The sequence below is a fragment of the Lichenostomus cassidix genome, chromosome 1 (genome assembly GCF_008360975.1).
Source record: "Lichenostomus cassidix isolate B80296 chromosome 1, HeHo_3.0, whole genome shotgun sequence".
NCBI lineage: Eukaryota > Metazoa > Chordata > Aves > Passeriformes > Meliphagidae > Lichenostomus > Lichenostomus cassidix.
In genome coordinates, this window is record NC_139479.1 from 42,005,643 (window position 1) to 42,031,115 (window position 25,473).

At 35.3% G+C, this 25,473-nt stretch overlaps 1 protein-coding gene across 7 annotated transcripts in view; it reads right to left on the reverse strand.

Annotated features, from left to right (window-relative positions):
• The window catches only part of GPC5 (glypican 5), a 602,821-nt gene that overhangs the window by 337,287 nt on the left and 240,061 nt on the right, over positions 1-25,473 (reverse strand). The gene's annotated exons all lie outside the window — the stretch shown is intronic.

Sequence of the window (25,473 nt, forward strand, 5' to 3'; positions counted from 1 at the left end):
AAGTGAAAGCTGGCAAGGAAAGAACATCATACGCCCGGATCATTTTTCATAGGACAGAAAAATGGAAAAGGAAAAGAACCATTCTGCTCCATTTCAGCACTTTGACTTCATATTTTTTGTCAAAAAAACCTGCATGGTTCCTAGAAGATGAATTTCACTCTACAGGTTATTTGCTCTTTTCTATGAAGTGATGTTTAAAAAAAAAAGTAGGTTCAAAGAGTATTTACCTCTTGACAGTTTAGAGGCCTTGTTCAGATTTCTAAGATCTGCTGCAATTTGATGACTAAAGCCATTTGAGGCACTAATAATTTCTAGGCACAGACTGCCTGAGTGAAAAGGGAGTGAGAGCATCTGTGGCTTTTGTTTCACCTGATACTATGCATTTGCTCTCAGTCCTGTGCTCGGAGCCACTCTGCTGCACAGAAACCTTTTCTCATAGTACTGCTCCAGAGACCTGTTTCCCTTCCATAAATCAACTCAAACCAGGATTCCTCTCTATAACTATTCCTCTGCTTCACAGCTTGCTGATTAACTTTGAAATCATTTAGCAGAACTTGTCTTATTAGCACGCAGGGAGAGCCCCCCATCTATTTCTATAACATATGTAGCTCACTGCCTGAGAGGCTAAAAGTAGATCTAGAGAATCCAACATTGTTAATCTGAGGTGGTTTCAAGGAAATGGCAAATGGAACTGCTTTTGTTTTCTTTTTCAAAAATAACTCTGCTGCAAAGCAACTTTGTCAAGGACTAAAAAGGCAAGAGAATTCAGGCTCAAGATTGGCACCTTAATTGTGAATAGCAGCCTGCCAAAATGCCATAAAGACAAGTGGTATTTGCAATTATGAAATTCAACATGTCAATTTGTTGGGACGCAGATTTATCAAGATTAGAGGTAAAAGTTACACATGATTTCTCCTTGGAAACATAAGTAGTAGGCAACCTAGCTGAAATCACATCTTCCTCATATCTCTCCTGTTATTCAGTGAGTTGTGCACATTCTAAATAACACCCCATGATGCTGTTTCTGTGACTATGTAGATCTCCATCTACATTTTATGTTAATGTTTCCCTACTTCCCAATGCATATCTAGTACATATTACACAGTATAGGATGCAATTTTTGACAATAACTTTTTCCTCTGTTAGACAGCATTTCAAAATGTCCACAGTAGTATTCAAAACTGATTATTTGTTGTTTGTGTGGTTTTGAGGTTTTTTGTTTGTTTTTTATTTCAGAAGTAAGATATATAAGCAGGTGAATTTGGGCCACTTTCTTAAATGTTTATTGAGGACATACATAATTTGTCTGAATGTCATATTCCATTCCTTCAAACAAACAGAATGTGCTTTGGAGATGTATCAAATGCTAACTGCTACCATTTACCTCACCTACCAAAGACAATTATAATGTATAAAATCCAGGAAGTTGTCACAGACATTGTTAATGAGGAAGGAACGCAATACTGAAAAGTGCTCACATGGAGGGCAGAGTTAATGCTAGAGCTGGTTACATTAAGCTCTGAACTCTCCTGTAGAAAAGGTCACAAAAGAAGCTGCAAAAGGCTCTACATGAGATCCTTTCATCCTTTAGACCTGAGGTGAACAAAGAGCTCAAGCACCCCTTACTCAAGAATGGTTAGTAAACACACTGATAAACCTCCATGAGACACACAGATACCAAGTAAAACTGGCAGGGAAACCAAATTGCTTCGCACTGGGTTATTTGGCTCTGCAGGGATATAACAAAAAGCCCCACTGAACAGTGATGGCATCTTTCCCTCTTAAACCAATTCAGAATTTGATATCAGAATAATTTGATACCATAAACTGAAGATTATGATATCTAAAAGAAAAGCAGCTGTGTCTAAGGAAGGTTTGGGAACAGTGAGACTCTGCACTGTGAAGTATCCATTGAACAATGTGCAGTGATCAATCAGCATAACAAAAATTTGCTCCTAGCCTTTGATTTGTGGTATTTTGCCTAAACGTACTTCAGATACCATGTCATCTCTGAGAATCTGGGAAACAGACATTGTTCAAGCTACATCTCTACTTTTTTGACAGAAAATATCACCACTGTACCTTAGCACCTAAATCCAGTGTTTGGTATGTGTAACATAACCTTCTCCAGTAGGGAGACTAATCTCCTAAAGTATGCAGAAATCCTTTTGAAGATCTTTTTTAACTCAAACACAACTCATTTAAAAAATTCAAACCAGAAATTTAATTTTTTTCCATTTTCTATATCTGATTTCAGTGTTTCAAGTCTTTGTTCAGGCTCAGTATCATGACAGTTCCCTACAGCACCTAATTTATATTTCTGAAAAGTACTGGTACAATGCTATAAATTTACCCTCTTCTTTCAGTATAAAAAAATTCTTTTAATAGAATTCTCTTTTTTTCCAATCACCGTTTCAGTGTTCCCAACCTCATCATATTCACTACATGTTTCTAAAGGCTATCTTCAAACTCACTAGCATTTTATCACCTATCATTTACATTAATTTCTTCCTTTTGTTCTTTTCATATATTTATGCACACAATTCTGCACTTGTACATACATAAAGAGAATTTGATCTCAAACTTCAAAATGCTGTATATAATAGTCATGCCACCAGAGGACAACACAAAATAGTAAACAATTCTCTATCAATTTGTGGCTTGGGTGATTGCCAGTGCTACATGGCAATCACCCAAGTTCATATAGACATATGTTTGATACTATTAAAAAGTTTGTTTTTATTCCTTATTGGCTGAATCAGATTATTTTTTAGGTGAAAAAGCTTTCTTACCTGAAAAATTGTAATTTCTTTTCCCATAATACAGTTTTCTTAAATTAAAACACATATATCTTTTCTTGATCAATTTTCATTTCACGGCTTTGACTTGTGTTTCAGCATCTGAAGATATAAGAGGCTAATCTGTGAAAGTGCTGTACTTCCATACTGAAAATGCATCTCATGTTTTTCTGTTGATTAAAAAAGCATATGACAAATATTAAAGAAAAAAAAATTGTCCACAACCTTCCAACACTCAAAGAAGAAAGATGTAACTGTTTAAATCAACAGAAAAAAAAGCTTTTTTGGATTATTCAATGAGTGAAAGTAAACAGGAGATTTATTTTCACTGGAAGCAAGGGTGAGGAATGACAGCTTAGCAACACACTTGCACATATGCACCTATTTCAGATGCTGGCTGCTTTTCTCTTGGTATATTTGCTTTTTTTCTGCACGTGAAGGAAACCATGGGGGAGATGCTTAATTGAACTCTGGTGTGGAGAACAGACACAGAGAAAGCAGAATGGCTTCCAGCTTTCACTTACAAATTACACAAAATCCTCAGGGATCTTTAACTGGTAGACATTTGGAGGAAATTAAATGCTAATGTTTGCAGTTGTACTTTTTACAGGCACAGACATCAAATGTATAAAGACACTAACTTCTCCTCTGTTGCAGCAAATTCATAATAAATGCACAAGGTATAAGGTTAAATCTTATGAAGTAAGGTAAGAATTCAATACCAAATCATACACTTGCAATATAACATGAGCCTAGACATTCTGAGCCTTAAACTGTTTAAATAAATGCCAAGCACTTTTTTTTTATGTGCAAATATATGGCGCTACTCTAGAATTAGAGAAGGTCCTTGTTGAATACTACAATGTGAATTATGCCCAGGAGAGTACAGCAAATGATGTTCTGGGATGGCATCTAAAGCTATGCATAAGCTTTCAATACCCCTATCCAGAGAAGAAAAGTATTTTAAATATTTCCCACTTAAGACTTCAGCAGCTCAGGAGAGAGTGTATGTACAAGTAACGGCACAGGGTGAGTGCAAGTCACAGTGGACTCATGAAAGCCCATGTTAATACTCTTCTTTTTAGTAGATTATGTCAAATGTGTGCATGTGTATAAGGGACAAATTAGGATATTATTCTGTTAGTTTTGTTAACTAAACTGTCAGAAAGATTGTGTTTTTTGGATTGAGCAGTGTGTAAGCAGTCAACTTAGGAAGTAATTATTTGGAAAAATGGTCTGTGAAAACACTGGATGATAACATAAAGGAACTTTTAGAAAAGAGTTGATGAATTACATCAAACATATGCTCTAAAAATACAAGGGAAAACAATGGAATTTAAAAGGGAGAAGTTGATTTTGTGGGTTTCAATGTCTGCAAAGAACAAAAAAAATTCAGCTGTTTCCTTAGAAACCTAAAACTGGGGTCTAGCTGAACACCTGGCTGAACTGTCCTTTAAGCTCAAAGGGTACCTGAAAATGGGATTTAGCTGACCTTAATGTTATCTATACCTTAAAAAGGCTCATTTTGTAGTTAGTGAAGAGAAATAGCTATTGGAAAGACAGCTTGGATGACTAATGTTTAAGTTTTTAATGCTAACTGAGATGTATTATGTCCTGAGTTCTTACCAACACTAATGATGGCCATTACTGTATTGCTTGCTTAGCATAAGTTAGACCTAATTGAAAGTGTCTGTGGATGAGCTTTAATTGATGCTATAAGATATAGAAAATATGACAGTAATATAGAATAGAGAGAGGCTGTAAGTTTGAGCCTAGTAGAAAAGATGGACAGAGATGGGATTTGTTTGGAACTGCAAATATATATGCTACAAAAAAAATATTATTACAGTTTAAACTATCTAGTCTTCAACAGATTCTCATACAGCTAGCTTTAAGTCAGTACACACAGCTACATGGTTTCACCTACAGAGGTGATTCAACAGCTCCCACTCAAGATGTATATCTTCCCTACTTATATTTCTTACCTATACATCCTGTACTTTGTAGACCTACCATCATTAATGTGAAATTTCCAGAAGCAATATGGATAAAGGTTAGGTGTTTTGATGTTGAAGTTCTTTTTGAATCAAATCTTTTGGAAGTATCAAAAAATTAAAATAGAAACCTGTACTAGAGGCTTTATTAGAATGTTGAAACAGTCTGATAAAGTAATAATTGAGGGGGGAAAAATTTTCCAATAAATGGAACTGTAAATGAGCATTATCTTAAAAAAAATCAACCCCATAAAACCCCACAAAAACAAATAAAGAAACAAAAAACCAAAACACCCACAATTATAATGATGATGATGATTATAAATCTCCTGCAATTGCAATATGTTTCCATACTGGTCTACAAAACCCCAAGCTTTGGATAACTTTGTCTTTTTCTTCAGATTTACAGGAATGTGAGGATCACAGTATGTTTTTGCTTTAATAAAGCAAAAAGGGATTCAGATTTTAATAGTTTTTGTATATTTTGCCTGCAATGGAGTAGAGAGAATGCAGTAATTGAATATTTCCATGTTCAGAATTCTTAAAACTGTAATGAAGAGGAGCAAAGAATTTCAGAAATAACAAAAAACTTCTTTTTTAAAACTTAAAAAATATGGAATAATTTTACTTTTAAAAAATCTTAAGGTAACGTGTTTAATATGAAAACACTATAAAAATTTTAATTTTAACTTGTATCACCTGTATTTCTTATTTTTTTATGAGATTTTGATACAGTGATCAAATATGTTGCCCAGCTGAGCTTATGAAATTGTTTTTGCATCAGCAATCCCTCTAGCCTAGAAAACACAGAAATGGTCACTGTACTTAAAGCCTATTTTTCTCAGCCTCAAAGGTAATATATAAAAGTATGCAAATATCTGATGGGGATGGGTAAAAAGATGTTGCCAGACATTTCTTGGTACCACCCAGTGACAGATGAGGGACAATAAGCACAAGCTGAAATTCAGTAACTTCAATCAAAATATAAGAAAAAAACATTTAAGAGTTTCTCAGCAAAGATGATCAGACTAAACGCTGTCTCACTGGAGCACTTTTCATTGAATTGGAGCAGCAAAGGTAAGATCCCAGTTATTCATTTCTGTGCCTACTGTGCTGTTCAGAATGAAGACTCTACACGCACTGGAAGAATGAGGGCTGTACTGACCGTGGCACAGAGAGAGAGAGAGAGAGAATTACAGCAACACTTTTGATAGACTGGCCAAAAAATTGTCTTTGCCTTACTGACGGCACATCTTTTATTCTGGCCTCCCACTCCTGCTGTTGCCAGGCTCAGTTTCTTGCGATGTCTGAAAACAGAGCCCTCGAGGCAGCCATTGTTCTTTTTGGTCTTGTTTACTAATAAAACATTCAGTTTCTGGCAGTCCTTTTTGGGGTTTTTTTTAGGATAGATTCAGAATTTAGGATTAAAATTCACTAGGAAAACATTTCTTAGTGCTAGTACTATGTATGCTAGCAAAAATGAAACAATCTTTTTTTTTATATATAGATTACATGGAAAAAAGTATGCAAAAATCAAAGCATAGCAACTGAGAAAGCAAACCGCAAAGCACACCTTTTTCTTTACCTTGTATTAACATAAAGCACCATTTTCCTTAGCAACTACAATACTGAGGGGCAATGCTCCTGAATTTTCTTTCAAGTTAATAATTCTGATAATGGTTTCCACAGACCAAGCTAGTGGCAAAACTGAATGAATTTTAATGTTTTTTAAGAATACTCCTGATGTTGTCAGCAAATTACATCTCCCACTGTATTAGGCTAAGATCTAGACTCCTCCTGTTGGGTAGTTTTAGAATACTGGACTGCTTTAATAAAATGAGAAGACTCACATTACTTTAATATCTAACCCTGGTACATAATGAGAATACTGCAGACCATCTTTAATGCTCTTTATGTAATTAGCTCTTTCACAATTATGAAATAGAAAAAAAGTATTGATTTGAAGAACACCAGTGGGATTCCAAAAATCCAAAGGAAAACAGAGACTTGGTAAGTTTCTTTGATACCAAAGTGTCTTTTTGTTCAGAGAAAAATATTTGCTTTCTTAAAAGTTTCCAAACTTCCCTCCCTCCCCCAATATACAAAGTATTTAGTACTTTAATTACTTTAATTCTTGAGTAGTTATTCTTGCACAATTATGCTGAACTGTGCCTTCATGGAAGCTGAGATGCCAGCCAGATGGCTGGAAGTTATCCAATGACTACTTAGCAGAACGCAGACAAGATTTATGAAAAACTACTGCACAAAGTACAATGTTCATTCTTCTGAAACGTCAGTGAGTTAACTGGTTTATATCAGAAAAGTGAAGTTCCTATTGCCAGTCATAGCATGTATCAGTTATAGTTACAGCCATGTACTAACATCCATCATCATTCATTTTACGGTCAGGCATATATGCATTTACTTTTGTTTAGAGATCTTACCTTTGTTTAGGAATCTTACTTCCCATAGTGCTTGGCAGTTACTGTAGGAAAGTCTAAAACTAATAAATGTTGAGGTATCATGAATTTTTGGTAGTTCGCATAGTTTAATTGCTTTTCAGGAACTTATGATGCCAACTTGTTGCAAACCTAGCTGTACAGGGTACAAAGATTATTCTCAAGACCTTCCCATTTCAGGAGTTTCTCATTCATGAAGTTCTCAAAAAAACCTGGGACTCAAGATATAAAGAAGGTTTGTGAATTATTTTTTAACTGCTAGCTCTGAAAAGAATACACATTTCTCTGGACAAAACAATTAATATTCATGACTGTAGAAGCATAGTCAGTTGCTTGAGTTTGCATGCCAGAGATGAGTAATTCTATTGAAATGCATATGATTAAAATGCAGATAGGCTAAATGTACCTTTTCATCTTTGCAGGTTGCAATGTGTTTTGTAAACCAGAGGATTAAATAATAGCTTTGCCTACATATCCCCACAGGAGACCTCCACAGAGGCTGAGTTGTCTTTTAGAAGAAAGAAAGGATCATTTCTCTTTCTTGACTTGTAAGACAGGATAAGTATTATCTCCAGGGCAGACTTACAACCCATAAATATGGCTCCCCAGGCTGTGAGAAAGACTAGACTGAAACCACAGTACTGTCAGTGTACATATTCTGCTCTAGGTAGTTTGAGGCACTTTAGTCTCTGTGCTGCATATAATAGATCTCATTCTGAGGCACCTAGCTATTCACAGGATATATATTTTGCTTAAGGTCCAATGATACAAAATTTAAGAGTTGCAGCATCAGCTCAGAATTCCCTTTCCAAACCACAAGAAAATGAACCTTTGCCTTCAAATTCCTTGGTTTGATAGGGCCTGTTTCATTTGAATCAAATTCAGCATTTTCTATCTTTGGGAAAATGTCCCAGTCACAAAGTCATTGAGCTCTCTTTCCTTTCTGTTTGGTGTTCCCTTCCTCATCTGTAAGGGAGATACTGATTTTCATATTGGCTATGTAAATGATTAAACTTCTGGGTGGTTTAGAACCTTTTTTTCTAAGTTTTTGAACCAATGCATGTGTTTGGGATGGATACACATACATTTACTGACATAATTTCTCATCACTCCTTGCTCTCAAATTTACTTCAGGAACAAGCTCCTCCAATAATGAATCTAATTAAATTTACATATCTAAATATATTTATAGACTACAAGTTTCACCCTGGATCTATCTGTGATATTTTTTGTTAATGCATAAACTTTGCTGACTCAAGCTACTTTGCATGCTATTAGCTGTCAATATTAGTATTAGAAAGAGAGCTATTACCAACTCTGCTTTGGGGACCTAGACTACTGCTTCTTATAGGACTTGGCACAGTGTTTTGCTAACAGCTTCATTGTCTGACTCAGAGATCTTGGAACAAAACTGCAGAGATTTTGCTGTTCACTTCTGGAGCAAAAAAGTGCTCCTCTCAGTTCTCAGAACTGCAAGGAGAACTGGCCCTGACACAAGATGAACTATGGCTGAAGTAGGGATAAGGGAAAACACAGTGAGCAGATTCTACTTGTGGTACTGACTGAGCAGAAGTATCTCAGAGAGGCTTTATGGATAGAGTGGCCCTGCACAGTAGTTGTGCTGTTATGACTGAGGCTAACAGTTGGAATTTATGGATATAGTTGAAGTAACTTGTGGATTCAGCAAAATACACTGACATTGAAAAAAAATCCTGTGCTAGCCTTTTCTGTATATATATATATATATATGTATATGTATATATATATGTGTATATGTCGCTGTTGAGCAGCTAGCAGAGTAATGAATGCATCGGTTCTCAGTGGCAAGAAGGAATGACCTTTATTGTTTTGATTTCATCACATTTATAGAGTTCTCAAAAGTCACCCAGATTGGTCAGTCAGAAGCCTTCCCCCAGGCCCGATTGGCCAGGCCTGCACTGCCCAAGTTCTGGGACACTGTTCCAAAACATCCAAACTTTATCTTTATTTCCAAAACACAAGAAAACCTCTCATGGGAAAAACTGTGCTAGCCACATGTATATATAAGTATATATATATATATATATACACACACACACATACATATGATATATATATAACATTTTAATTGCTTCGAATTAAATTTCTGTTTTACATTTATCTAAACTACGCTGGAAAGACTGTAAAGAATAAAATGAATACTTCAAGGAAATAGTATTTTTCACCATCTTGGCCAAACTAGCCTTCAGCTCTTATATGCCCATGTCTCTCTTGCACTGGGGAGCCCAGAACTGGACACAGCTCTCCAGGGATGGCTTCACTTCTGAGTAGAGGGATAGGATCACCTCCCTTGACCTGCTGATAACACTCATCCTAATACTGCCCAGGATACCACCAACCTTCTTTGCAACAAGGACACATTGCTGGTTTATATTCAATTTGGTGTCCACCAGGACCCACAGGTCTTTTTCTATCAAGCTGCTTTCCAGCAAATACTGTGCCTGGAGTTGTTTCACCTCAAGAGCAGATCTTTGCACTTCCCCTTGCTGAAATGTATGAGATTCCTCACAGTCCATTTTTCCAGCTTGATCTCTGACCCCAGGAATAAAAATAAACTATGGTAATAACAGACAGAAAGAGAAAAAAAAATGGGCAATGAGAAATTTTCCATATTGATATCTGATTTTGGTAGCTCTGTATCACTCATTGCAGAACATTTTGATCTCAGGTATATATACAGTCCTCATGACTACCTTTGTTTTCACTAAGTACAGTGAAAAACGTCTTTTATTTTTTTGCTGTTCTTGGCTTTCTATTTATTCTCTTCTGTAATCTTATGAAAATAAAGTTAGAAATAAAATAAAATCCTTCCAATTCACCTTAAAAAAACCCCAGTCTCATTGAATTATTTCCTGACACTAGTAAAGACAATATAGCATATATCTATGTCTTGCTCTCTTTGCCTAGACTTTCACTTCTAAATTTACTCTGTCCTACACCAACCTCTGGAGCTAAAGACTGTTTTGTAATTCATAAAATAATTTTTTTTGCAGGTCTGTACTGTCTTCTGAACTGCTCCCAGTATTCTTTCTATATAATGTGCTGGTTCATGTTCTTGATGATTTTTTTCTTGGTGTTGTTAGAATAAATTCTTTTATAGAATATACCTAAAAAGGCATAAAATGGTAGTGTTGTTGAGTCCAGTGGTTTGGGCTCAACTATCTAAACAAAGTGTCCTGTACTATTTAAGAAGTCCCAAGGTCTCCAAAACACACAAACTGGGATGAAAGCTATGACACAGGAAGAAAATGAGACTTGCAACCCATTGTAGGAAAAGATGGAAGCCACCAGAAAATCTCAGCTGACAATGGATGTTTTATGCTAAGTTAACCAGATCAATCCCAATGGAAGATAGCACTGTGCAGAACATAAGACTTCATTTACAAGAAAATATATTAAAAGCTATTTCCTCTCTGTTTTATACCCACTGCTATTTCTGGCCTTTCTCTATTCCCACTTCTGCTAATGTGCTTCACATCGTCTAAAATGCAGTTGGTAATATTAAAACAATTATTTCAAGTTCTTTACTTGTCCTGTCCATCTCCTATTTTGTTTGCTAACCTGCTTCAAACTCCTTTGTTCTCCATCATTTATGGCACAACTATAATTTCAAACAGAAACAAGAATAACAACCTAATTCTTGAACAATATAATGCTCTCTGGTTATTGTACTAATAACATACAAAACATGCCTGGTATTTTACTTGTTTTACTTGTAAAAAATAATACAGCTAATCCAATTGCAGGAATACATCACTATTCAATGGGATAAACACTCAAATAAAGCAGTAATAACAGTGTCTGCAATTCTTAACAGTTAGAACTTCTGGTGATTTCTCAAACTCTCATGCTAGGCTTCCCTTTATTTCACCTTATGCACAAAGGGCTAGTATGACTAGACCCACAATTTTTTTGCTTTTTCTTTTTCCTAATCAGAAATACTGGACAATCAATTAAATTAAATTAAATAATAGCTGTAATATCTATGATTCATGTCTACTTACCACATTTACTTTAAATTTTCTTACAAGTAAAAATCTATGCTTATGTATATATACAGAATGAGCTCATTGTGTTACATGACAGTTAAATCCCCAAAAACTCTTTCAATATTTTCAGAAGTTTCACATAAGAGTATTTTAACAGTATTTTTCAGAAAAATGAGCAAATAAAACATAGAAAACAAGATTATGATATGTGTTATCACAGCTGAGTAGAAACCTTCTGTGTACATTTGTCCTTCTTTTTGTTAAGGAGTCAAGTCCTATCTGGAATGTGCTATTTTATCAGTTCCCATTAAAGCTGTGTGCAGACTGTTACTTGGGAATATACACATTTGTTTCTATTGAAAATATAAGTTATCATTGACTATGAGATCATGATTAATTTTTGTTTATAGTTTACCATTGATTGCATACACTTTCCACAGCCACAACAATTTAAAATTTAATAAGTAATAATAACAATGTTTGATTTTATCTTACCTGTTTCTACAAAAATTACCAGAGCATTACAACAGAAAAGTACAAAAATGTGGAATAGTGGTAGCTGAGTAGACTGGGGAAGATGAATTGCTACTATGCTCTTTAAACACATGCTTTTTACACTGATCCTGCATCCAAGTATTCTGTGGGATCCTTTGGCATATCAGTTACCCATGTATTCCAATACCCTGTCTCTGTGGAAGCCTGGTAAGAGATTTCAAATCATCCATAGGAACAAATAGTTGCTCTCCAGAATTTCTGGGGAAATTATGACCAGAGAAATGTGAAATGAACACTTTTCCAGAAGTTGCATTCTGTTTAGTCTTAATGACGAGGAACCACCAAAAATATATATCACCAATGGAAAATGAAAAAACTGACAGCCATATGTGTACATTGTCATCTGGGAAATACAAGAAATTGCTAAAGGAAAGTAAATATATTCATGAAATTTCTAAGGCAAATATTAAAGCTAATAAGTAGTACACTACACCGGAAACAAAATATTCTGACACAGATATATGACGTGAATTTGGCACAGATGGCCAATTCATCAATCACTCATAATTGAGCATGTCAAACAGTATATGAATATTTCTGTCTTTGGAGCAAAACCAGGTGAAATATCCCACCTTAAGTGAAAACATTTTTCATCACATCAGTAAATAAAATTATATTAAATGTCACCTGATAAATATTTTAAATGCAGTTTAGAACCTATTTTTAAAATAATTAAATTTGGGGTTTGAATTTCACTGTGTTGCAAACTGAAAGTCTGTAGCAAACAAGTCAGAATATATATGCAAGATAATCACACTAACTTGCAGAGAGAACTTTGCAATTATGGATCAAGAAACAGTCTGGATCCCTGGTGTTGATACTGCAACAAATGGTAGAATACAGTGTAAGGCCTGGGGATTTGGAACAGCTAATATTCACCCCACCATTTTGAAACTGAAATTGGTGGGCCAAGGCAAGTATGGGTCTGTTAGCTTCACATCAATTCCATTAAAAAAACCAAACAAACATGCACACCTAACCAAAAAACCCCAACCAAAGCCAAACAAACCCAAGAAAAATGTATATGTAATATGATCTACAAATTCTTAACAGATAGCAGTGGAATCATTGCCAATTTAGCACAGCTCATACATATATGGATAGATATCTTCTCAAGAAGACACAAGAATTATACATATGTGTATTCTAATATGCACTCACGTTTATGTGTACATGTATGATCATTTATAAGAGTGTATACATTCACATGCATAATTATCACTCAAGGTAAAGAAAATTACTGATAAAATTAGATTCCCCTAGAATAAACTGCTCCAGTTTTAGAGGTATTTATTAACCAACCTACCTTTCATTTCAGCCTTGCATGGCATAATATTAAAAAGCTTACATTAAATAATTCTTTTGTCATCTTAAAATCTCTGAATCATCTATTCAAGAAAAGCAATAAAATATTCAAATTTCTTATACTGTGAGGAAACTGATTTAGCTATCTATTGCAAGTCAGGAAAAAATCCTGTGTGATAGTGATGTGGAGCTTTTTTTTTTTTCTTCAGGGAGAAAGGTGTTTCAGGCCTCTGCTTCCTACTTTTCCCTATTTTCTTCATTAAAAAAAAAAGTGCAAACATGACAAATTTATATTTTCACCATTTGCTGCTAGAAAAACAAAACTTAAAGAGCTTTTTAGATGCCAGACTTTATTTACTTGCTAGAGAGTTAATACTGCAGTGGTTTTGGGATTTCCTTGCCCAGGACTAAGTGAAGTAGGAACAAGGAATGAAGGTTGTGCATTCAAGTGAAAACCTTCGTGATTATAATGAAGCACCTAGATAACTTACAGTTTGGCTAGAACTACGGAGAATGTAGACAACAAAGTGTGCAGAAATAATCACAAAATCAGGAGAAAGAGTATCAGCTCTAGAGAAATAAATATATCCTGGCTATCAAGCAGTGGTTCTCTGCAGCAAAGTCTGTGCAGGAGGAAGGTTCTATTTTCCTTCTCCTTAGGATTCCTCTAAATCCTAAATTAGATCTATATCCTCGTTTAAACAAATGTTGAGCTTGCTTGTTTCTCACCCTCACTGTATGTCTTATCGTAGTTTCATTCAAGTAAAAACCAAATTTCTCTCACATTTAAAACAAGATTTGACCAAGAAAAGCTTCAGGGGAAAACATGCAGTCTGACTAAGCAACTTATGTAGAGATCAACTAAGTGATCTTTGCCATTATGTGCTTTCTCTCAGAGTAAGTTTTTGGGTTCAGTTCACTTTTTCGTTTTTTAAAGTGAATACTTAGAAATCATAAACCATTGTTTCACATCTAGAATCTGTGAGTTACACGACGACAGATGTGCTAATATGACATAAACCTGCAAAACCTGCTATCATGTACATTGCAAGGTTCTTTTTATTCCTGAAGATCTCATGCAGAATACTGTAATTTGTTTCACAATGAACAAGTGGTGAAGCATCTTGCATAATGGATCAATTTGCCTCAAAAGGAAATTGAAAATTTTTTAAATAGAATTGAGAAACTGATCTGTTGAGGTCCTTTATGAGAATACACTTACTCATAACAGCAGGACAGATAATTTTTTCAATTTTCCCCTTACCACCAACAGCTATTTATAAAAGCAGGAAGGCTTGTTCATATTGTGTGCATGCAGTTGATTTTCTTTTTTTTTTTTCTATTTTTAGATAAAATGTAGATACAACTTTTACAACCTTTCATAACATAACTGGCAAAACAAGTGTACTGAACACTCTATTAAGCTGTGGCATGGTGTAATTTCCCCCCCTACAGTCCACACCTCAGTATTCTGACTAAGAAATTTGTGGGGAAAAAAGGTATCATGGAGTTCCAAGCATTTTCTCAGCCTAACATGTTGAGCATTAAAATCACATGGTACATCTTTCACAACTTCCTATTACTCTTAAATAGAAAACAAGTCCCGTTCAACTCATTCAACACTGAAGAACAGGATTTACATTTACAAGATAAATCTGTGTAGTCCTGTTAATGCTCTTATGGTTTGTCCACAACCTCATGTGTGGAAAACCACTCCCTTCAGTTGAAGTAATAGATTTAGAACTTCAAAAGTTCTTTATTAAACCCACTTATCTTAAGTCAATACTAATTTTCATTTTGGTTTGCACAGATTTTTAGCTTCTTTGGTTTGATCTCTATTTTCCTTAGAACTGTAATAGACACAGCTTTTTGTTTTTTTGCAGCTCAGTTACAGACTGTTCCCATACTAAGCATTGCTAAAATCCTCCACAACTGACCACAACTGTCCAGGACCAGGAATTATCCTTGGCTTGATACCTGACCTACAATATAGACCTACCCATCTGCAAGATATTTAATGCCTTCCACAAGTCCTGCACAGTGCCTTTCTGTTCCATAAATGCAAAAAAAAAGTGCCAATTCTTATATTTTCAGGTTTTATTTCCATGAGCATAGTCTGGGGCTATCTTCAAGATCATAGAGTTGAACTGCCAGCTTAGCACCACTAGAATCAGCCTAAACCATGTCCCCAAGTGCCACTCCACCTGGGCAATTTATTCCAAAGCTCTTTCTAAGACAATTTGTTTTTACTCATCATGCAAGTAGCTTGAAAAAAAAAACCCAAAACCAAAAAAACCAATCAAACAAACAGATAAAAACCAAAACCGAAACAAACAAACCAAAAAACCCCAAAAAAACAAAACCAAAAAACCCCCATGAGATTTGACACAAAATTTAGTAAAGATTTCCCCATGGTAACAAATCCTTTTAATCCCAGTCAGATGATCACTTTGAATTCTCATGTCTATGTTGTCTCATTTGCTCTTGTAATTACCAAACTCTGCTAAAAAAAAGAAAAAAAAAAGGAAATAAACAAATGAATAACACAAGTGTTTAACAATATTGTCATTCACTCTCTCTTTCTACTTTCATTCCCATTGTCTGTAAACAATGGAAATAAATATGAGTCTGCAGGTGGTAACTCACATCTTTAAGACAAATATTCTATCACTCTCAAAACATATGGTATAAGTTTCCCATTTCTTCCATTTGTTATAGAAGTCAAGAGGTGCTGCTTTACAATTTGATTTTTGGACATTTAAATTTACGGGATAAAAATCTCTGCAAAGTATATTTTTCATTAGTTCATATTCTGTGCAATTAATAATGTAGTCTGTGGGTAAAGAGATTTAATTATATAGCTAATTTTGTGATTTAACAAGTGTAAAAGAATTATTTTAGAGTGCAATAATTTTGTTAATATTTGCAATTTAAAGCAGCACTCCCAGCACTATCTGACAAAGTATTTGTTTTACAAGTAAAAAAAAAAATACAAACAATTATTTATTGGAACCGCTAAGGGAAAAAGGAAAGGAGATAACTTCTCTGTGAGATCTATCCCCCTGGCTGCCATTTTATATGGTGTCATTGACAGTGTGGGGTTTTTATTAATTAGCATTATTACAAGACAGAAGTTTGAAATAACATTTGAAATACTGATCTGTTCAGTATTGTGTTCATTTGTAATCCAGGTCAAGGTGAAGACCCAAAGTCTGTTCTTAAGAATATCACATTTGGAAGAAACAGATAGATGGTTCTTTAAAGTGTTCTTTTATATCAGATTTATAAAGAGGATAATTAAAATAATAGTGACTGTATCAGTGTATTCTGTTTTTTCTCCATACGGTCTTATATGCAGAGCTATTTGGGAGATTTTATCTGACAGAAATTATTGTAAAAAGGTGATTTACACCCAGTTTTGGCAATTTCAGTTCAGCCTTTGCATATTGTGAAGGTTACAAAAGACTTGTAAAGAAATTATACAGTTTGATGAAGATATTCTGTATCAAAAATATGGTAGTTATAAGAAACCCACACAGTAGTTTCTCAAAAACTGTATCAATAAAAAAAGGCAGTGAAAATTGTACATATAGAAAAAGTCATGTTACAGTATTCTGTCACTACTAAACCATCAGACAAGAACTCAAACTTGAAGTTTTGCTCAGAATACTTTTTTGACTTCTGCGAAAGCACTGAAAATTCTGCATATGTATATAAAACAAAACAAAAGGCATTAAAAGGAAATGTACAGTATTTTATTCTTCACATATAAAAAATCCCAAACCACTAATTTCTTCTCCTTTTTTTTTTTTTTTTTTTTTTTTTTTAAATTCTTTTGCAGAGGTGTGGGGGACAGATTGGTATAACAATGATGAGGTGAAAAAACATCACAGACCCATAAAAATGGAAAATGTAGTAAATTATCCATACTTGTGGACATTTTCTTTAGTGTATTGGGTGTGGACAAAGACTAAGAGGTGTTTATGCAATAACAAATATATATTCCCAAGGGAAGTCTTGTTACCTTTCAGTAAATGGCCAAGATCAGTGCACTATAAGAACAAACCTTCACTGGCAACACAGTAACATTTTTCAGTAGTGTTTATTGGAAAAGGGAATATACACTTTCAATAGACAGAATGTGAAATAATTTGTAAAACCTCTGTACTTTTTCAGGGCAGTTTTTAACTATTTTTTAATGTAAATAAATGATCAAAAATTAATAGTGGTATTGCAGACTATTAATTTGCCAGTTCCTTTATTGATAAAAGTGAAAAATCAGTCCAACTAAGCACTGCAATATTTATGTTAAGTAATGTCATATTTTATTCCCTGCACATTGTTCTCAACCACTTTATCCACTAATTATTCCCTTTTTACTTTTCAATGAATATAGTATTTTTTAATAATGCAAACCTAACCTCAATTGTTTCTCTGTAAGGCAAACAGTTATACCTTTCAACTAGATGCTACTTAATCATATCATTGTCGTTAGATTTTAGACTCACCTGACTGAGGACTATTAAATCCACTGGGACTTGTCTCAATTTAGGGAAATCAAGAGTGATATCTTAAAAGTATCACCCTCTTCATATAGTTTTTCTGATATTCACAAGATTCTTAATAACCTCTAGAAAGTCCGCACATCTGATGGATCTGAAACCATTTAAGTCCACAGGAAAAACTTAACTAACTTCATTGAATTAAAATCTGACTCTAGATAAGAACAGCAGGTGTTTCTAAATTCAGCAACATGAAAAAAAGAAATAAAATTTTAATTAACACTATTATACAAGCACAGAACTACGACAAACAATTATTTTTCTTTTAAAAACCTTACAAGAAAATAAAGAGGGTTTTTTGATAGCATCTCTTTAACCAATGCTCTCACCTCACTGATTTTCAATATGCTACACTTTGTTAACAGGCAGCTAGATTTTTCCCTGTTATAGTAAATCAATAGAAAATGTATCATTGATTTCAGGTAGAAGTGAGAAATAGCAGGGAGTCAAGTCATAAAAGGGCAAAAAAGAGACTTAAACACATTTTTTGTATTGATTACTTTTGCCTGTATCTGCAAACCCATAAACAACTTTATTATAAAATAAGGGGCCTTGATTTTTCTCCTTGTGTTGGACAGAAAAACAAAGAGTGCACAGAAAAGTGAGGCAGTTACAGAAAGCAAAGTGAAGTGAAATGTTGATGGAACTCTCAGGTGCAGTTGAGACATGACTACCAGTAAGTTAGTGAAATAACTCATGAGAAGATATATTTTCTTTATCAGCATTGCCTAACACAGATCTGTTCTGCATGAAATTTACTAATAATATCATGGGATTCCAGTAGTTTAAGTAATCTACCTATTAAGGAACAAAACCGACTTCTCTACACATACTTGGATCAGTAGAAATAAATGGTTCAAGAGACACATTGTTCCAGAGTACAGTGTGTAAACCTAATTTCAAGTCTTCACCATAAAATACAGGATTCTGTGTCACAAAATGAGCTACTAAACTTAGTGGACAAGAATCTTGCTCTGGTTTTGCTTAGACAGTTAAGAGAAGAACGCATCAAATACACCCTTCTGGCAAAAGTTGGGGTTGAAAAGTGTGTAGTTCATATGCACTTGCTGTTGTGGTGCTCAATCACCTGTCCTAAACACAGCCACACAGCTGTACTCATGTCTGAACTGAGTCTATCCTGAAAAAAATGACAGTAGAACATGTGAGAATGCAGGAGAGATTAAATCCAGAATGTGCCATAGGTGTATCCAGTCCTTCTCTGTGCTCCACAAATGACACATAGCAAAACCTTAAGCACAAAAGACCAGAACTTCTAAAATACATGCACAGGAAGATACTCTGCATAATCCCTGTCTGGACTGTTCTCCTCAATAACTGAGACAATAGGCAGTATTAGTTCACTTCTTTGCTACATTCTTGTCTGCTGCACCCCATGTAACCTTGCTTCTATTGTGCCATGATGTAGAGAATGATATGGTGGGGACCAGAAAGGCAGAAGTGACTTATTCCACTTGGCATGGCTGAGGGAATAAAGAAGTATAAGGTAGGTTTATGTTCCCATAGATTCTGAGGCTACCTGAAGGCAGCTCACTCCAGCACTAACCTGAGCAGCAACAATTTTCAGATTTACAGCACCCCATAATAATCCTCCAGACACTGTTGTAGCTGCTAGAAATTCCCAAATCACAGCCAGCTATTGCCTATATACCTTCCTTTTCTGAGAAAATCAGAGGGACAGACTGATATGAAGCAGCATCACAAAATCACTAACCTGGCCCTAAGCCCAAACACACCTATTATGTCAGCAGTGCTTCCAGTCATTGTATTATTGCATTATTTCACATGACTTTTGCATAAAAAAAGTTTCTTCAGCCTGCCTTTATAAAATACATTGCTAGTCCCCTATCTGCACAGCTCTAATAGTGCCAGCACAGAAATATTCTCAATGTCACATGTGAAAGGAAAGAATGAAGCCCAACGTTGTGCACACATGATACTCACCGAGGCACCTATGGTGCATGATGAGCATGATTTTGTGACATAGGCTGAACAATGAGGCAATTACAGCAGCCATCCTGCACTTCACAATCACCACTTCAGAAAACATTTTGTATACACAGTCATGCTGTTTGGGAAAGAACTTACTCTCAGAAGAGATAAGAGCTGATTGATTGAATTCTCTACTGAGAGTATTTTAACCAAGCACGCTTTATTACAGCTTACTGCACTTTAGTTCGTGTTTATGAACATGCAATGCTGAACACACCTTGATAGACAATGGTGATGTCTCTGCCTGACATGACTGTTATGCTACTGTGACTTTATTAGCACATAAATATTATTCCATTAAATTTTTTGGATCATATTCAATTCTGATGCAACTCAAATGATTTCACTAAGCAAAGAGACAAAATAGAGAGTTCTGCAGTCTAGTGTGATGTTAGTACAAAATTAAGTAGAAAGCCTTGAAAATGGGTTGTTTTCTAGTGCTGAAATCAATCTACTTGTTAAATGGAACTTGAATTTAAACCTATCTTAATTATTGAATTCACTTGAATTTAATTATGTTTAAATCCACTTAATATTCTGTAATAAATGTTACACTTATAATGGATAGGCTTAGCCCATTAAAACATTTTTTTTATGAGTGAGATGAGGCCAATTTAAAAGAAAATTAATCTGAGGATGGAATAAGAATTGAATTCCAATAGTCTAATATCTCAGACACAATACACTCTTACCAAGGGCACCTCCATCAGTATGCAGCATATTATCCTACAATACAAAACACACTGACTTGGAGAGTCTTGTAGTCTCCAAACACTTGCTTTGGCTTTCTATGACATAATAACTGTTTTACATTAATTGGTACTTTAACATAAAAAACCCAGAAGACAAAACCAAAACCTCAAACCTGAGAAGTTCATTTTGGAAACAATGGTTTTTAATTTCAGAAAGTTCCACTAGAAAATGACAGCCATCTCTGGGCCTCCATATAATTTATGTCCCCACTTTCAAATAAAGCTTGTGCTTTCTATTACACTTGCAGCCCACAATGAACCTGAAGTTGCAATTTCATAAACAAAGACATTTTTTAGGCTATTTTTTATGCAGAAATTAATTCTTTCTTTTTTTTCTGGCAAATTTCCAGACACTTTTGAAAAATGCTAAAATAATTCAATATTTCATTCTTGCTAATTCATCAGTTCTCTCAGTACTGGCTCCATTGCAAAGTTAAATAAATATTCCACATTTTTGAGTCTGCATTTTTTCTACCTAGCTCTTCCCTGGAGCTAGCAGTCAGGTATTTTACCTGTTCTTAGAGTTGGTATTGTATATAAAATTATACATTATAAACCTTATTTAAATGTTACAGTTGCACAGTCAAACAGAATTAAGGCTGCCATATTCACACATTTAATACATATTATAATGTATTAAATTAATCTAATAAAAATTAAAATGAGAGTCCATTAAATGGCCAGATAGACATCTCCATAATACAGGATTCCTGTTCTATACTTTCAACAACAAGGAACATTATTTCTTCTCTTGAAACCCTCTGTCTCACTCACTATGACCTCTTGCTCATCTTCAGTGTTCAGTGAATATGAACAAAGTCATATTCACTGAGTCTCTCAGTGTTTTCCTAGTGATGAATTCCAACCCAAAGCCGTTATCTGGATTTTGGTTAAGCAGTTTACTTCACAAAAGAAAATATTACTTTCATTCAGAGCAGCACAGGATGACTGCTTGTATGAAAGTGACTGTATGGCCCATTTTTATCCTAAATCCAGAATTTAAGTGACATGAAGAACTCCTCCCAGTCATTGGAAAATGTTGAGACATATTTTTTTCATCTTACGGCTTTAAATGCATATTTATTCTAAGACTGCTGTAATGATCAGGTATTACATTATGTAATGTATTTGGGGTGAGAGGGAAGGTACATAGATGCTTTACATGTGAAGCTCATCTTCTACACATTAACATACAAACACAAATACGTATCAAGTCAAAACAAGTAAGACTCTTGTTTCTTACTAATTAACACACTCAAGGGAGGAGTTGTACAGCAGTAATTTCCGAGTCTGTTGTTTAAATGAGTTAAAAATAACCGTGATTTTCTTGTTTCAAATGTTAATTTATTTAACGGTAAAGATTATGTTATTGCTTGTTATATGCATATAAAATACTGACTTGTATCATCCAAATCATTCTCTTTTACATTCCTCTTCCCCTTTAATTGTACTCATAGGTAAAACCACCACATACCCCACATAATGCAATACATCTACTCACCATAAATAGAAGTTTTATATCATGCATCTTAATTCATACAAAGGAGAGAAAATTAGAACCCGAGTTCTCTCCTCTTATATATAGCCAGTAATAGAGTTTAGTTAATAAAACATGATTACTATTAGAGCACTGGACACCTACAAATTACCTCAAACTGATTTAATTCAAGCTTTATAGAGTCACATAATCACAGTTCTCCAAGTAGCATCCAAATATTGGTTTAACAAGCTTCTTTAGTAGTACTTACTTGGTCATTTAAAATGGGGTTGTTATAAATGTTTCCATGACAGCCAACACGAGTATTAGGAAGACAATCAAATTACAGAGTACAGTGTTCTCCCTGTTCATGACTGGGGTTTCTGCCACTTTTTTGACTTCTTTTCATTGTTCTTACAGTCTTTAAAATGCCAACAGGAGACACATTTGTGTGTATGCCAGAACAATTGCTATCTATTAGATAGAAAATATTACTTGGCCAGCAAAAATAGAGCTAGAACATGTTTCTCCAGTATTGACTTTAAACCAGATCCTTTATAGTAGGTTATCACCAGTTCTTTTCCTTATTTGACGTGTTCATGCTGTGTTTACTTAGTAACTGTGTTACAGCCTGTTAGTGCTGATATATTATAGATCACTTTTATTACTGAAGAACATCACTGAAAAAATCAATTAATACATAATCACAGCTTTAGTTACATGTCAGACACGTTCTTAAAAAAGAAGGCAAACAAAGTCCTGTTATTTTCACCACTTTTACTCACATACAATGCATGCAAGTATTTTGAGGTCTATTTCAGAATTGTGGTATTTTTGCCAAGGTGCATCAAACACTGCACAACCAGACAGTCAAAAGAGATGATTATCATTCTCTATTCAACTTTGGTGCAGCCTCATCTGCAGTACCTTGCATAGTTCTGGGCTCCACAATTTAAGGACACTCAGGTCCTTGGATGTGTCCAGAGTAGAGCAGCAAAGCTGCTGAAAGGGCTGGAAAATGTGTCTCATGAAAAGCAGCTCCATGCTTGCCTAGTTTGGAGAGAAAGAGGCTGAGTGGTGACCTCATTGCATTCTACAGCTTCTTGAGGAGAGAAAGTGGAGAGGGAGGTGCTGATCTCTTCTCCCTGGGATCCAGTGATAATGACAGGCAACACAAGGATGTGTGGGAATGGTCAAAGTTGCCTACTTAGGGTAGCTGGAGAAAGCAGCCACAGTCCTTGATACTCATGGATGGCTTTTAACTACCATCATATCTGCTAGAAGGACAATAGCACTGGGTGGAAGCAATCCAAGAAGCTTTTTGAATGTATGAAAGACATTTTATTGATGCAGGAAACCAATCAACTGAATGGGGGAGATTTTTTGCTGGGTCTGCTAAGCACAAATAAGGATAAATTGATTCAAGTTGTGAAGATAAAAGGGTAACATCAGCTGTGCCAACATGAGACTGTGGAATTTAGGATCCTGAGAGGAATGAGCAAGACAAAACACCAAAATTACAAACCTGGACATCAAAAGAGCAGCTTTTAGCCCCTTCAGGAGCCTGTTTGGTAGAAAGATTGGAGAAACTGTCTCAGAGGGCAAAAAGGCTCAGAAGAGCTTACTAATCTTCAGGGACAACCTTATCAGAGTACAAAACCAGTTCACGTTAATGTGTAGTGTAAGAAACTAATACTTCACATTTATTTGGCACTTGTAAGCCTACACCTAGAGTGCTACACCCAGCTTGGTACTCCCCAGAACTCAGAAGGACATGGATGTAATGGTTCAGCAGAGAGCCACCAACATGGACAGGAAGCTGGATTACATGACACTCCACGAGAGACTTCTGCTCAGAGAAAGGAAGGCAAAGGGAAGACCTTATGTTTTATAGCTGCCTAATCAGAGGATTCACAGTTAATGCAACTAGGCTCTTCGTGAAGGTTCCTGGTGATAGGTCAAGAGGCTAAGAGCAGAATTTCAAACACACAAAGTTTTTATTAGATACCAAGTATTAAAACTGCTGTGAGGCTGTTTAAACACTGACTCAGCTTGCATGGAGAGCTTGTGGTGTCTCGCTCCTTTTAACTTCTCAAGACTCTATTGGATGTTACTCTGAGCTATCAGGTCTAATGAAACATGCTTGGAGAAGGCAGCTGAATGAATTGACCCCTGGAGGCCCCTGCCAACCCAAGTTATGGTTATGTTTTTCAATGTCTTTATGAATACATGCCTTGAAAAGAGCATGGGAGTGAAAGATGAAGGATTCTTCATGTTATGAAGTTACTCAGAATAATAACGTCAAGGCTCAACTGCGGTGATCTGTGGAAGTACCTTAGGAGTGGTTTGCCAATAAAATAACTCATGGAATTTAATACAAACAAATGTAAATTGTTTAATATTGTGGGAAAAAAATAATTCTAACAATATCTAGGACAAAAGGGTTTGATAAGATCATTATCATTTAAGGACATTGGGCTTCTGACAGCTATCTCCACCAAAATATCAGACCAATAAATAGTATAACTCAGAAATACATAATGCTAGAAATACCAAACACTAGAAATTATTAGGAATCAATAAAAAAAGCTACAGTCTTAGACAGCACCGTTCACTTCATCAAAATTCACAAGTCACATGCACATTTAGACCTATGTGCAGTTCTGCTCATTCTTATCTGAAAAAAAAACCCGAGAACCACCAAAACAATGAAAGATATTTGAAGAGAAGTAAGCAAATAATTTTGTACTGTAAGATATCCATTAAGCAGGCATTTTCAATAAAGAAAAGCTATAATATCAGGGGAGGTGATACTACAGAGATTCAAAAAATGACTGGCTTAGTGGATTGAAACAGTCAATTTTTCATATTTTCAAAAGGAAGAAACAAGAACATCAGATGAGGTCAACTGAAGCCAATTTCATAACAAGCAAAAGAGGTACTTTGTAGAATGAGGCACAGAATTGTAAAACTAATTGATATATAGTGCTGTGAATGCTAAAAGTTACATGGATTCAGCAGGAAAACTTGACCAGTTAATGGAATCCAATGGTTATTGAATATGTAAAAATGACAGTGCAGCTGAATATTTTAAGGAAATACTCTTCTTTAGGCGTTTGTTTTAGGTAATACTGGAGATGGGATGTGGGATTTCACAGACCCTCTAGGGACCCCTAGCCCTCCAGGGCTGTCCCCTAGGACAGCCATACTGGGTTTTGTGAAGTACAGTTCATCTGCATGTCATAATCACAGAACCACTGAATGGTTTAGGTTGGAAAGGACCTCACAGATCATCTAGTTCCAACTCCCGTGCCTCGGGCAGGGACACCTTACACCAGACCAGGCTGCTCAGGGCCTCATCCAGCTTGGCCTTGAACACCTCCAGAGACAGAACACCCACAGGTTCTTTGAGAACCTGTTTCAGTGCCTCACCACCCTTACGGTAAGGAATTTCTTCCTAATGTTCAATCTAAACATACCCTCTTTCAGTTTAAGTCCCTCCCACCTTGTCTTTGTAAAAGGTTCCTCTCTAG